Below are 13,070 nucleotides of genomic sequence, written 5' to 3'. Positions count from 1 at the left end.
AATACTGTGCATTACTGCAGAAATTCATGGATAAAATTCGACTTTACATATTTTAAGGATATATACTAATTAAAGATTAAGGATGTAAAGGCTAATTAGTGTAGACCCCATGTGGCATTACTCCCCTGAATATATTTTCTTTGTATTAGCACAAATAGTTCTCCTACTAGTAGTATTCTTTCATTCATCTATTTACTCAATTCAAGCGAAAATTTGCAAGCGAAAATGTGTCAATTCATTATTATGGAAAAACTATAAAAATCTCTATTGTTCTATCATTGTTGTTACATGTATTAGTTTCTTCCTTTTTTTTGTACTTTCCAATATAGTCTCACTCGATTCTACTATCAGAAAAAGGAAAAGAAAAAGAAAAAAACAATATGTTCATTCTAGTATTGGGCTGCAGTTAGGAATTTTTGCTTATGATGTAATAGGTGTTACAACGCCAAGCTTAGCCTCCTTTGTAATGGGCCATTAAGCAGTCCAAAATCACCCTTGTTTGGATTGTCATTTTTTCTTTAAAAATTTTATGTTTTTTGTAAATACATTTTTCAGTCATTTTTTTATCTCACATATATTAAATTACTACTATATATGTTTCCATAAAACTCTAAAAAAAATAACAATTCAAACAAGAACTTGTTAACATTGTTAACAAAAGAGAAATATTGTTAAACATTAAGGTATTTGTAAAGTCCCAATTAATTGAAAAAATACTTTGATAAGTCTTTCCAAAGATGAAAATATAAAAGCATAAGTTATAATGCGCTGAAAAAATCCAAACCAATTAAAATAAAAAGAACACACTTTTATACGTCTACCATGCAAAGAAAGTGTACTAAATATTTAGGTCCTAGAAAGTAGAAACTCAATACAGCTCCAAGTAGTTTTTTTTACTGTTTTAGATTTAGAAACTCGACTAAACTAGTTTGTTATTAAAGCCATGCTTGAATTGCTTGTTTCCGTCGGAAAATATTGTCGTTTTCCGTGATCACATTCCCCCTATCACCTTTTTCCCTCACATATATCAAATCGCTACAGTGATTTTTTCATGAAAAATGACGGAAAATGCAATCCAAACACAACCTAAGTTTTTTAGATGTGTGCATGAAATAGAGTACAATCATATCTGGACAGACCAATTCGGCAGCCACTAGAATTATAGGCAAATGCATTTTGGATTTCCGGTGTCAGCAAGTATTAGCCTTTTTGTAATCACCGGACCAATGGCTCAGCCCCACCAGGGAGGGACTTAAGTCCCTCCTTAGCCTGCAGGTGAGGGTTTAAACTTTATTTGCAGCGAAAAAAATTTAAGAGTTGTGTCATAGCACTTCCTTGATCTAGTTGGGTCTGTATACCTACTAGCCCCTACAACAGCTTCCTTAGGCTCCCCCTCCCCCTAGATTAGGATAGAGTAGGTTATACAAATGTATCGTTGTTGACAAAAAAATAAAAAATAAAAAAAAAGTATTAGCCTTTTTGTGTTTGTGTTTGTGTTTGTGTTTGTTTTTATTTCGGGCTATTGTGCTAACTCATCAGTTGTCTCACTAGTTGGGATTATGCAATTGCATGTGCGTTTAGATAAAAGATTTTATATTTGCAAAAAACTTTTGAAATACAATAGTGTAATATTTTTTTGTAATTTGATTTATGTGAAATAAAAATATAATTAAAAATCATATTTATGGTGTGATATAATTTTTTTTGTAATAAAAAAAAATCACGACAAATTTTGCTACTCACCGAACTTTATATCTCACGTTTAATCTAACCTGTCCACCTAATTTTCTAATTTTAAATCAATTAATACCCACCACTAATTCCACTCTACAATCACCACTAGGATTGCAATAAACCCAAATTTAATAAGATAAATTTTGATTATGATTTTCGAAGCTCCAATCTGTTACCACCCCTTCTGATTAAGAATAAGCTAGTATAATATATGTTGAAGCAGCAGGTTTCTCACTTCATTCATTAAATTACTTCTTTTGTGTCAAAAAATTCATTTCACTCCTAAAAGTGCTTCATCTTTAACTTTCTATTAATAGCCTTAACATAAAAATTTTTCATGTATTTCGGTTTCGATAAGATAGCAATTTGTGGGATGTGAATACAACTAATAAATATAGAGCAACTAATGAGGTAGTGAGTTTTATGTGACGCGTTCAAATTATCTAGGGATAATTTTAGAAACCTCTCCTGAGGTTTCTAACAATCTCATTAAGCTCCCCTAAAGTTTATAAAATTACATAAATCTCTCCTAAGGTTAAGGTTTTGATAACAAAGTTAGTCTAATTAAAAAAAATAACATTAAAAAAGTAGTTTAAAGAGAGAGATGAAACTTTTATTTGATAAATACCGCTTATGCATGTATATATAATCATATTAATAAAAGAATAAGATTAATTAAAAGTTAGAAACAATTAATACACACATTTAACCACTCAAAAAGTTCTATTTAATAAATTAGACAATACAAATAAGTAACAAAACTACACTAACGATTACAAAATTCAGCGAAATAGACTAGTTATATTTTTTAACTTGATGTTTGTTATGATCCTCGTGATTTTGAACAGAAAATTTTCAAATTTTGTGTGCATGTGCGTGTGTGCCCGCACGCGTCTATATGTAAAGCTCAATTAGACTCAATTAAGTTCAATAAACTTTCGAACCTCACATACTTGGATCAAGGTGAAGCTCATAAAGCTATTAGAGTTACTCGAAATCGAACTCGAATTCTGTTAAGGTTGATAGGTTGTTAGAGCTGCTCGAATTCGAACTCAAATCGGTTAATGCGTATTCAAGTTTGAATTTTGATCGAACAGGTTGACGAACTACTTGATTGAGTTTGACTCTTTTGCATCCCTGTTGCCAACATAAGTTATTTTAGTCGATATGGATAGACAATTTCTTTTATATAAGCCTTGTGTTTCATTTATGCTGTCGATGCAAAAACTAGTTAGTGAAATAATACGTAATTATCTCATAAAAGAGCTGTGTTTTCTGAAGTCCTTCATAACTTACTCCGTTCCATTGTTCGAAGGGCTACAAATTAACCCCTGCAATAGAACTTTCACTTAATGTTTTTCCCAAGAGGTAAATGCTGTAGGTGCATTGAGTGCATTCTTTACTGCTCATTCATTGGGTCAGTAAAAATCAGAGGATGCAATAAAAGATCCTGAGCCCTTCAAGACAATCATAATAGCGAGTAGGACAATAAACTGATAAAGTAATCAGAAGATTAAATGAACAGTTTTTAAGTAAATAATTAATTAAAGAAAATGTCAGAAGGGACCCCTCGTGAATTGAGTTTTGGAGTTTTCGAGTCAGAAAGGTCGTACTTCCAAATTATTGCTTCCGATTAATTCGCCGAGCTCAGCTCACCCTCGCCCATTTCAAAATTACCATTTCATCCTTTCGATGCTGGAACATCCCTCGTCAGATAATTTAGTAAATTTCATTTTACTATTAATAATTTTTTTTTGCTTTTGCATATATATATATATATATATATATTTATATATATTTTTTGGTGACAAAGTGGATAAGAGGTTAGAATTGAGTAAAATTAATTTATCTAGTGGGTCAATTGATGACTTTATTTACATAATCTCCGCAAGATTTTACAAGAAATTCCATGTCGTGACATTTACTACAAGAAGAGTTTTACTGCTCATCTGTATATCATTGATTTTATTTCTTTTCCACTTACAAATTTATACTTGTAATTTGAAAATGGCTATGGTCCTTTAGTTAATTAAACTTTTCGAACCTTTGATTAATATACATGATAAAATGAATTTTTTTTTCTTACCTTAACCAGTATATATATCTTTACCTCATTAGAATATTCTTCTTGGTTAAACTAAATCTTTTTTATTTACTTTAGAGTAAATATTAAGAAAATGTCGTAAGACTGGTAATCAAGTATTATTAAGTACTATTTTCATGTTGATACGATGAAATTGTATTATAAAGGGATAATTTCACAAATCTACCCTGAGGTTTCTGACACTTGCACTGAGAGCCCTCCAGGTTTTAAAAATTTCACCTAGCTCCCTTGCTTTTCAAATTTGGTAACAATTCAGTCCAATTAGGATTAAAATATTACTATCATGATAGAGATGACATTTATATTCCATGAATACCCTCTTCCTCCCTATATTAGTACAAGATTGCTTGTTAATAAAAAGGTAGAGATGATTATGGGTATTTTATTCTGAATCATTTAATTTATGTTAAATACATAAATATTTGCAAATAAAATTCAAAAGCCGTTACACAAATATTTTTACGAAAGGAAAACTAGCATGTTTTGTATTTAATATAAATGAAGTATTTGAAAGTAAAAAAAAAATGTCCATAACATACCAGTTCTTTACGAGTTTCTTCCATTAAATGAATAAAGTACTAGCTATTTATGAGTATTTTACTTTGAATCCTTTAATTTATATTAAATACATAAATGTTTATAAGTGAAATTCAAAAAGTGTTACACTAATATTATTACGAAAGGGAAACTAGTAGGTTTTGTATTTAACATAAATTAAATACGTGAAAGTAAAAAAAGAAATTACCCACTTTTTACCAGCTCTTTACGGGTTTCTTCTATTATATGAATAAAATACTAGCTATTTATAGGCATTTTACTCTGAATCATATAATTTATGTTAAATACATAAATGTTTGTAAGTAAAATTTAAAAAGTGATATACTAATATTTTTACGAAAGGAAAACTAGTAGGTTTTGTATTTAACATAAATTAAATACGTAAAAGTTAAAAAAAAAAAAAGAAATGCCCATAACATATCAGCTCTTTATGGGTTTCCTCTATTACACGAACAAAGTAATAGCTATTTATGAGCAAAACGAAATATCCCATAAAGTACCAACTCTTTATGGCCTTTGTCTATTATATGAACCAAGTACCAGATTTTTATGGGTATTTTATTATGAATCATTTAATTCATGTTAAATACATAAATATTTACAAATAAAATTCAAAAGCCGTTACACAAATATTTTTACGAAAGGAAAACTAGTATGTTTTGTATTTAATATAAATGAAGTATTTGAAAGTAGAAAAAAAAATTGTCCATAACATACCAGTTCTTTACAAGTTTCTTCCATTATATGAATAAAGTACTAGCTATTTATGAGTATTTTATTTTGAATCATTTAATTTATATTAAATATATAAATATTTATAAGTAAAATTCAAAAAGTGTTACACTAATATTATTACTAAAGGAAAACTAGTAGGTTTTTATTAATAAACAATCTTGTACTAATATAGGGAGGAAGAGGGTATTCATGGAATATAAATGTCATATCTATCATGATAGTAATATTTTAATTCTAATTGGACTGAATTGTTACCAATTTTGAAAAGCAAGGGAGCTATGTGAAATTTTTAAAACTTAGAGGGGTCTCAGTGGAAGTGTCAGAAACCTCAGGGGAGGTTTGTGAAATTATCCCTATTATAAAAGCCTCAGTCTACATTTATGTAACTGAAGATTAATCACAGTTATAGTTATAAGAGGTGCATTTCATTATTGCCTGAAGTTTTTTTTTTCAAAGAGTGTTTAGATCATTAATTTGAAAATTTTGCTATACAAGCCCCCTCAATCTTTTAGTTGATACAAGTTGAGTAGGAGTTGTACATTTTAAGTTGGGATTCGTAAATAAACCATAAGGTCAACTAAATATGAGGTACTCGAATTGAGAATTTTAAATGAATATATCTCACTAATGTTGCAGTATGATATTATATTTAGTATGATAGTCTCCATCTTTTTCTTTTAGGCCCCTAAAAAGCACACCGAAATTTGAGTGGATCAACTAAAAAAAAAAACCTCGAAAATTATCATTAGCATTTTAACTTCTATACATGTTTGTGGAAAAAGGTTACGTCAAACTCAACTCTTATATTATTGTAACTCGACATGACATGACAGAAGAATCCTGTCAATATTAGTCCTATCATGGAAATATGTACTATAGATTTGTAGTCCTATTTGAGATTTACTCCTTGAACTATTAATTATAACACTTACTATAAACTTTTTTTTTTTGGGAAAATTCCCTTAAATTGATTGAAAACTAATTCAAAAGAAATTGAAATGACTATTTTACATCAAAGTGATCAAATATCCCAATCTAGCTCCTTCTTTTTCTCCTTCTTTTTCTTCTCACCATTCCAAGCTTCCAATACATCTCTAATCCCCTTCTGTGTATTCTTTCTTAATTGTGATCATTGAATGGACTAATGCAGAAACTTCAAATGATTCTTTCTTGTTTGGACAACTTATTATTTTCCCAAATATATTTGCTTACATCATCATTACAATTTTCAATACACCTTTTTATCTTCCCAATTACCTTTTTATTTCACATACACCACATCACAAAAAGTGCTACAATAAAAATATCTCAAATAACTTACAATCCAAACAATCATCGCTAACTGGGAGTTGTTTGGTTGTTCTTGCATTTATTAGTTTCAGAGTAAAGATGGATTTTTGTGCTAGTGATTGATAATGGTGTTGTGATAATTTTGCTTGATGGTAAACCACTATATTGATTGTTTGCAATGGTGAGTTAAAAAAAAACAACAAAATAGATTTTTGAAGCGGTGATGGATGATGATTTGTTGTAGAAATATTTGACATGATCTTGGAGGTGATTTAGAATAAAATTATGTGAAGAAACGATACAGATGGCATGTGCAATGGGTAATCTTGTCAAAATATTTGTTTTATTAGTCATTAGACTCCTTTACTCTCAGTAAAGTTGGGCTAACCTATGTGATTTGAGTAATATGCGACTAATTGGAAGCATAAGTTAGTTTGTAGGGATTGATAGTTTAGAGGGTAAGTTACATGTTAAAGATAGTTCAGGGGTCAATTTGTAGTTTAGCAAAAAAACATAAAGCTCCATAGCAAAAAACTATTTTTCTTGTGTCCCACAACAAAAAAGAGAGAATAAAACTTTTGAAGTAAGACTAGCTTTTTAAACATGACTAAACAACTACCTTCTCTTTTCAATTGAAGAAAACATTACACATCGTAAAGACAATTTTTAGCCAGAAAAATGCATATTCTTGTTCTTGTTTTTTTTTTTTTTGATAGATAAGAGAAATCAATGGTGTGATCAAAGATGCTAATGTGGGTTAGATGCGTATAAATGTAGAGAAAAAAAAAGAGATGTGGTTAGTTTTGAAATATATCTTGGAAACCATATAAATTGACACAATGATATATTCCTTCTAAAAGTTATTTACACTTTGTTTGTACTTAGGGTGCGTTTGATAAAATTAAAATTTAAAAATTGAAATCTGAAATTTGAAATCTGAAGTCTGAATCCGTTGAGTTGTTAAATTGTTATATACTAAATCTGATAAATTTGAATGTATATTGCATTTAATGATAAGTGAATAACTTATCACTTAATTTTAGAGCTAGAAAATGCAGTGTCACTTAATTAATTTAGATGTTCTATTTTTTGTTATCAAACGTGTCTGAACATAGTAAGATCTGAATCCATTAAATTTAAGTGTTGGATTGGATTATCAAACTGGGCCTTACTTTGAATACTAAAAAGCGCTTAATTTTGTTGGAAATGCACTTAATATCTAAATGATTAATCTGTCACGCGTTTTGTAACCTTGATAATATACATTAAATTCACAATTACTCACCCAAATCTTTAGCTAAATTTCTAGGCTTTTTAGAGAGTTCAGTCTTATAAATCTCATTTTGCACAAACTTTCACACAATCCTTGTAGAAAAATCATTGAAAATTTTTCGATCATCCCTTCATTATCACTTGTTTTTATCACATATATTTTTTCTTTAAAAAAATTCAGAAAAATGCAGTCCAAACAAGGTTAATTCCTAGAGCTTTCCCCGTTACCATTATCAAGACAATTGATTGATTAAGGAATAGGGGAAGATTTGTTTAATGCTTCTAGGTTTAAGGAGTAGCAACCAAAAAGCACTCGCAAAACTCAATGTTTCCGTTACTATTGGGTCTTTGAAGTCCGTTTCTTTGGGGCTGATTATAATGCTATTGTTCTTCTCCTCTTATGCATTTTGACTTGAGATTTTGTTGAGTAAAATATGGAGACCCTCCAAAAGGTTTCCCACAATCAACACACTTTCCTATAATTTCCGAGGGAATTGTTAGTCGTACTTCACTTATTGTCAATCACATTTTTACTATTTATTTATTTATATACATCATATCACATTATAAAAAGTGCTACAATAATTATTTTAAATAATATTTCGAATAATTTTCTATTTAAACACACCCTTTCTTAGGCTTATGCAAAATATCAAATCAAATTACCGAAACGAGGGTATGTGTATATAATGGATAAAAATCAGAGGGGGCTAATCTTGCCCATTGCAAGGTATAGAAAGAACTGAAATGCAGGGAAAATACTCATGATAATATGAGTGTACTTTCAAGAATTGCAAGGGAAATTTTTATAAGAATGGCCTATCTTAGGGTGGTTATTGTAAGGGATAATTTGAGAAACTTTCCCTGAGATTTCTAACAATTTCACTCAGCTCCCTTAAAGTTTAAAAAATTACACTTACCTCCCTTATTTTGATAGTTTTAGTAACAAAATCTTAAAATAATATTAGCTTGATCAATTTTTTAAATGAATATCCAAAAATACCCTTATGTAATAAGTTTTAATTTATTTTTCTATACAATTATAAGATTATCTAGTACAATTATGTCCATACCTACTATTCAATAAACAACTATAATAATAATTTTATCATTATGATAGGATACTTTTGATGGTACTTTATTATGAATTTAGATTTATAAGATAGAAAATAAAATGTTGAAATAATTCATTTAGAATTTATGAATTTTTCGAGTAGTGGGATTATCATAATTTTGTAGTGGTTTTGGGCCATTTCTTTTTGATTTATTGTTAATTTTAGTACCAAAAAATAGAAAACAAAGATCAGCAAAAATACTAGATTACATATAAAATTAACTCGTCAAAAAAATTACTGAATCGACATTTAGTTATAATAGAAACTAGAACCAATAAGAAGGGATAAGAAAAAAAAAGGAATAAGAAGGAAAAGAATGAAAAAAATAATTTTAAAACTCATTCTAAGTATAAGCATACCAAATAAGGGAATTTTATTAAAATATTTAAGGGTAAAATTATCATTTTAAATGATAAGGGAGGTTTGTATAATTTTTTGAATCTCAAGGGAGCTCAGTAAAATTATTAGAAACCTCAGGGGAGGTTTCTGAAATTATCCCTTATTGTAATTAACCCTTTCCTGTGCATAGGACCACATCTATGGCCTCTACGTATACGCAACCGTTTACCAGTGTGTGGAGTCAGAGATCAGGTTTTCTTGGGAATCCGAGCTTCTAAAAGAACGAAAATAAGTTGAAACTTCCAAGCAAGCAGAGCAATGGCATTGGGGAAGCTTGTGAGCAAATTTGAAAACTGATGAAACAGCAAGTAAAACAGAGAATACAGACGAATTAGCATTCAGCGACACCTTTCCTGGCTTCTCGTGAACCTATAATAATATTTTACTTTTGCACCCATAAACATTTTAGTAGATGCTAAAATGTACATTATTATTTTGTTGTATTTGGCAGATTAAAATTTGGCTGTTGGGCCCATTAATCAATCAGATATGGGGGGTTTGATAAATGCATTTTGTGCTTCTTAATTAGTTGTAATTTTTCGTAATAATATATTAATATTTTCTGGGGTCTTTAGTCTGAACAACTAGGAATTGGTGTATTTACCACAAAAGCAGGCTAAGGTATTTCCTTAACAATTTTAGTTACATTTGTTTTTCCCGACAATCAAGAAACAAAACAATTATTGATCAATAAAAACGAATGCCGAAGGGCAGGAATTCACGAGCTAGAAGCGTTATTCTTATGTCCTGGGATTATGCTTTAATCTATGGCATTTTTTCCGTGATCCTTTAGTAGGGCTAGCTAGGTGGAATATATATGTATGTATGTATATATCTGTGTGTGTATATATTTTGTGTACGAAAAGAAATTAGGTTATACAGATTCTGCTAAAGTACATATGTCATTTTCTATCGCAAATACAAAAAAATTAAACCGAGTAAGAAAATATGCTGATTTTTAGTGACTTTTGAAATATTATACGCGAATACTAGTTTTAAATTTTACTTTTGTTCATGAGACATTAAACCCATGGAAGTATTCTCAAATAATTAGCTTTATATGAACAAAGGAGAATTTGGTTTGTAATTATGTTAATTACAGTACTATTCTGAAATTTTCTCACCAAGTACAGTATCAATCATAAAGTAAGATGTGGAAAAGCTTATCACTTAGCTCCGTTTGATTCAATGTAAAATATTTTCAACGGAAAATGTCTTCCATAGAAAATTTTATCTAGGAAAATAATTACTTTCTACATGTTTTTTCCAATGTTTGAGAGGAGATGAAGACTACAAATCTTTAGTGGGGTATTGCACAAGTGGTAGGTTTTGTTCTGAATTTTAAGGCTGGTGGGGGAGCATGAATGGATAGTTTTACTATTTACGAGACGGATATGGAAAATAACTTCAGTTCATTTATATGGGAAGTCATTTTATACCATCTGATGTAAAATATTTTCAGTAGGAAAAAATTTTCCCAAAGCAATAACCCAACCAAACAATAGAAAATCAGGAAAACATTTTCTGGAAAATATTTTCCTTCCAAACAAACAGACCCTTAGTTTATATAAATTTTCTTCAACAGTAAGAGTATTTTGAGTCTGTTATCGTTTGGAAAAAAAAAAAAAGAAAGAAGTAAGAGTATTTTGAGTATATTTAGAAATATACAGTTCCAGAGCCTTTTTTTTTCAAAAAAAAAAATTGAATTTATTACCAGAGAATGATTTGCTTACATATGGTTCTAACAAATCTTTTGTGTCCCGGAAAGACCACCATCATTGTTGGGTTCTATGGATACTCGTGACCAACCAAGTCATTCTTGACCAAACGAATGTTTGTTTGACAATTTAGACAAGATTGTTGAGATGCTAAATTCTGTATCAGAAAAAGTAATGATTGACCCAGAGGAGCTAAGTATCACGACAAAGATAGCCATATTTAAGCAATCACGAGTATGTGAGTTTGAAATCTTTTAAAAATTAGAAAACCTATTCAGAACTCACTATATGAGTGTTTCTATTTTGATTATTTGTTGTATTATTAAATTTGAGTTATATTTTCCACAATTTCTAAAATAATTTGTACTTTTTTTGAGCATAGTTTGTTGGTTTTATTCTCAACATTATGGATTCTTTGTAATCTTATTTTTTTTAAAAAAATTTTCAAAAACCATTTAAAAATTTTGAAGTGGTATTACAAAAATCGGCTTCTATCATGCCATGTAGAAAATACCTCAAAGGGAAAATGGTCATTTTGGTCCCTTGTCTTTAAGATTTGGACCAATTTAGTTCCTTAACTATCACTTTAAGATTCTAAAGGTTTTGGTCATTTTTTTAAAAGTTTTGGTCATTTTGGTCCCTCATTTTTAAGGTTTTGGTCAGTTTAGGCCTTTATCTTTACCCAAAAAAAGGGATAATATCAGAAACCTCCCTTGAGATTTCTGTTAATATCACTTAACACTCTTGAGGTTTTTGAAATATCACTAACCTTCCCTAATAATTGTAAAAAGCCTATATTGACCCTCATTTGACACATAATTCACATATCAAATAAATGGAATTCAAAAATTTTAAGAAAAAAGTCTCTATTGACCCTCATTTGACACATAATTCACATATCAAATAAATGGAATTCAAATTTTTTTTTAAAAAAAGTCACTTTTTTCTCTTTCTCTTTTCTCCATCAATCTCTCTTACTCATTTTTTTGGATGACCATACAATATTTTATTTGTGAATTATAATAAATTGAATTTTGTTTATCGTTTATTTTTTAAAATTGTAATAAAGTGGAGTATGATTTATTTGTTTATTTTGAGTTGATTTTTATAATGATTGGTACAATTTAATGGTTTGGGCAAGGGTTCAAAAGATGTTGAAAAAAAAAATATAAAAGTTCATAAGAAATCGGATTTGAACATATAGAGTTAAATTGGTGCAAGTGTATTTCTTTTCAAATATCTTTTTTTATTTTTCAAATTTATATTTTTATGGGATATAATATTATGATGTGGTAGTACTATAAGATATTGTTTTTTAGATGATAGTTTTCTTGAAATTAACATAGTGGATTAGGAATATTTTTATTTAACAAGTGAAAGGGTAGTTTAGGGTTTATAAAAATTTTGTAATATAAATAACAAAAGTAAGCGAGATAAGTGATATTTTTAAAACCTTAGAGATGCCAGGTGATAATAAGAAAACCCTAAAGGAAGGTTTGCGATATTAACCCAAAAAAAGGGTCAATCTAGGATCTTGAACAAAAAATTGAGAATTTCTAATGGAATTAATTAAGTGCAAGGCATGTGAATCACTAAAAATACCTGTTTTGGTCCATTATCTTTAAGATCGTACCTAATTTTATCCTTTCAGTAATTTATATTCTCATTTTCATAAAATAAAGTTAATGTAGGACTTTTAAAGAGAAATTAGGGAGGCCTAATGGATATATAAGGGACAAAATTGGATACGACCTTAAATACAATGGACCAAAACCATCATTTCTAACAGTATACACACAATGTATATGACTAATTCCATCATAGATTTTCAATTCTCCGTTAGAGATCCTAAATTGGCCTTCTTTTGTAAAGATAAGGAACCAAATGATCGTACGATAGATAATAGACTAAATTGGTCAAAATCCAAAAGATAAATGGCGAAAATGGCCATTTCTCCCATCGCTCAAGAAACGTTTCAATAATACCCTATTCAAAAATGTTTTTGGAAAACACATCAACATTGAGAGAACCCCCAATCCCAACGGCTGCACTAGTTTGGCTAAGTTATTTGCGCAAGTAACTTGTTCTGTCACCTCTGCTCCACTGTAGCCATGTAGGCCATAACATCATTAATCGGCTATAAGA

The sequence above is a fragment of the Coffea arabica genome, chromosome 10e (assembly GCF_036785885.1).
Source record: "Coffea arabica cultivar ET-39 chromosome 10e, Coffea Arabica ET-39 HiFi, whole genome shotgun sequence".
Classification (NCBI taxonomy): Eukaryota; Viridiplantae; Streptophyta; class Magnoliopsida; order Gentianales; family Rubiaceae; genus Coffea; species Coffea arabica.
This window is presented reverse-complemented; position numbering follows the sequence as displayed.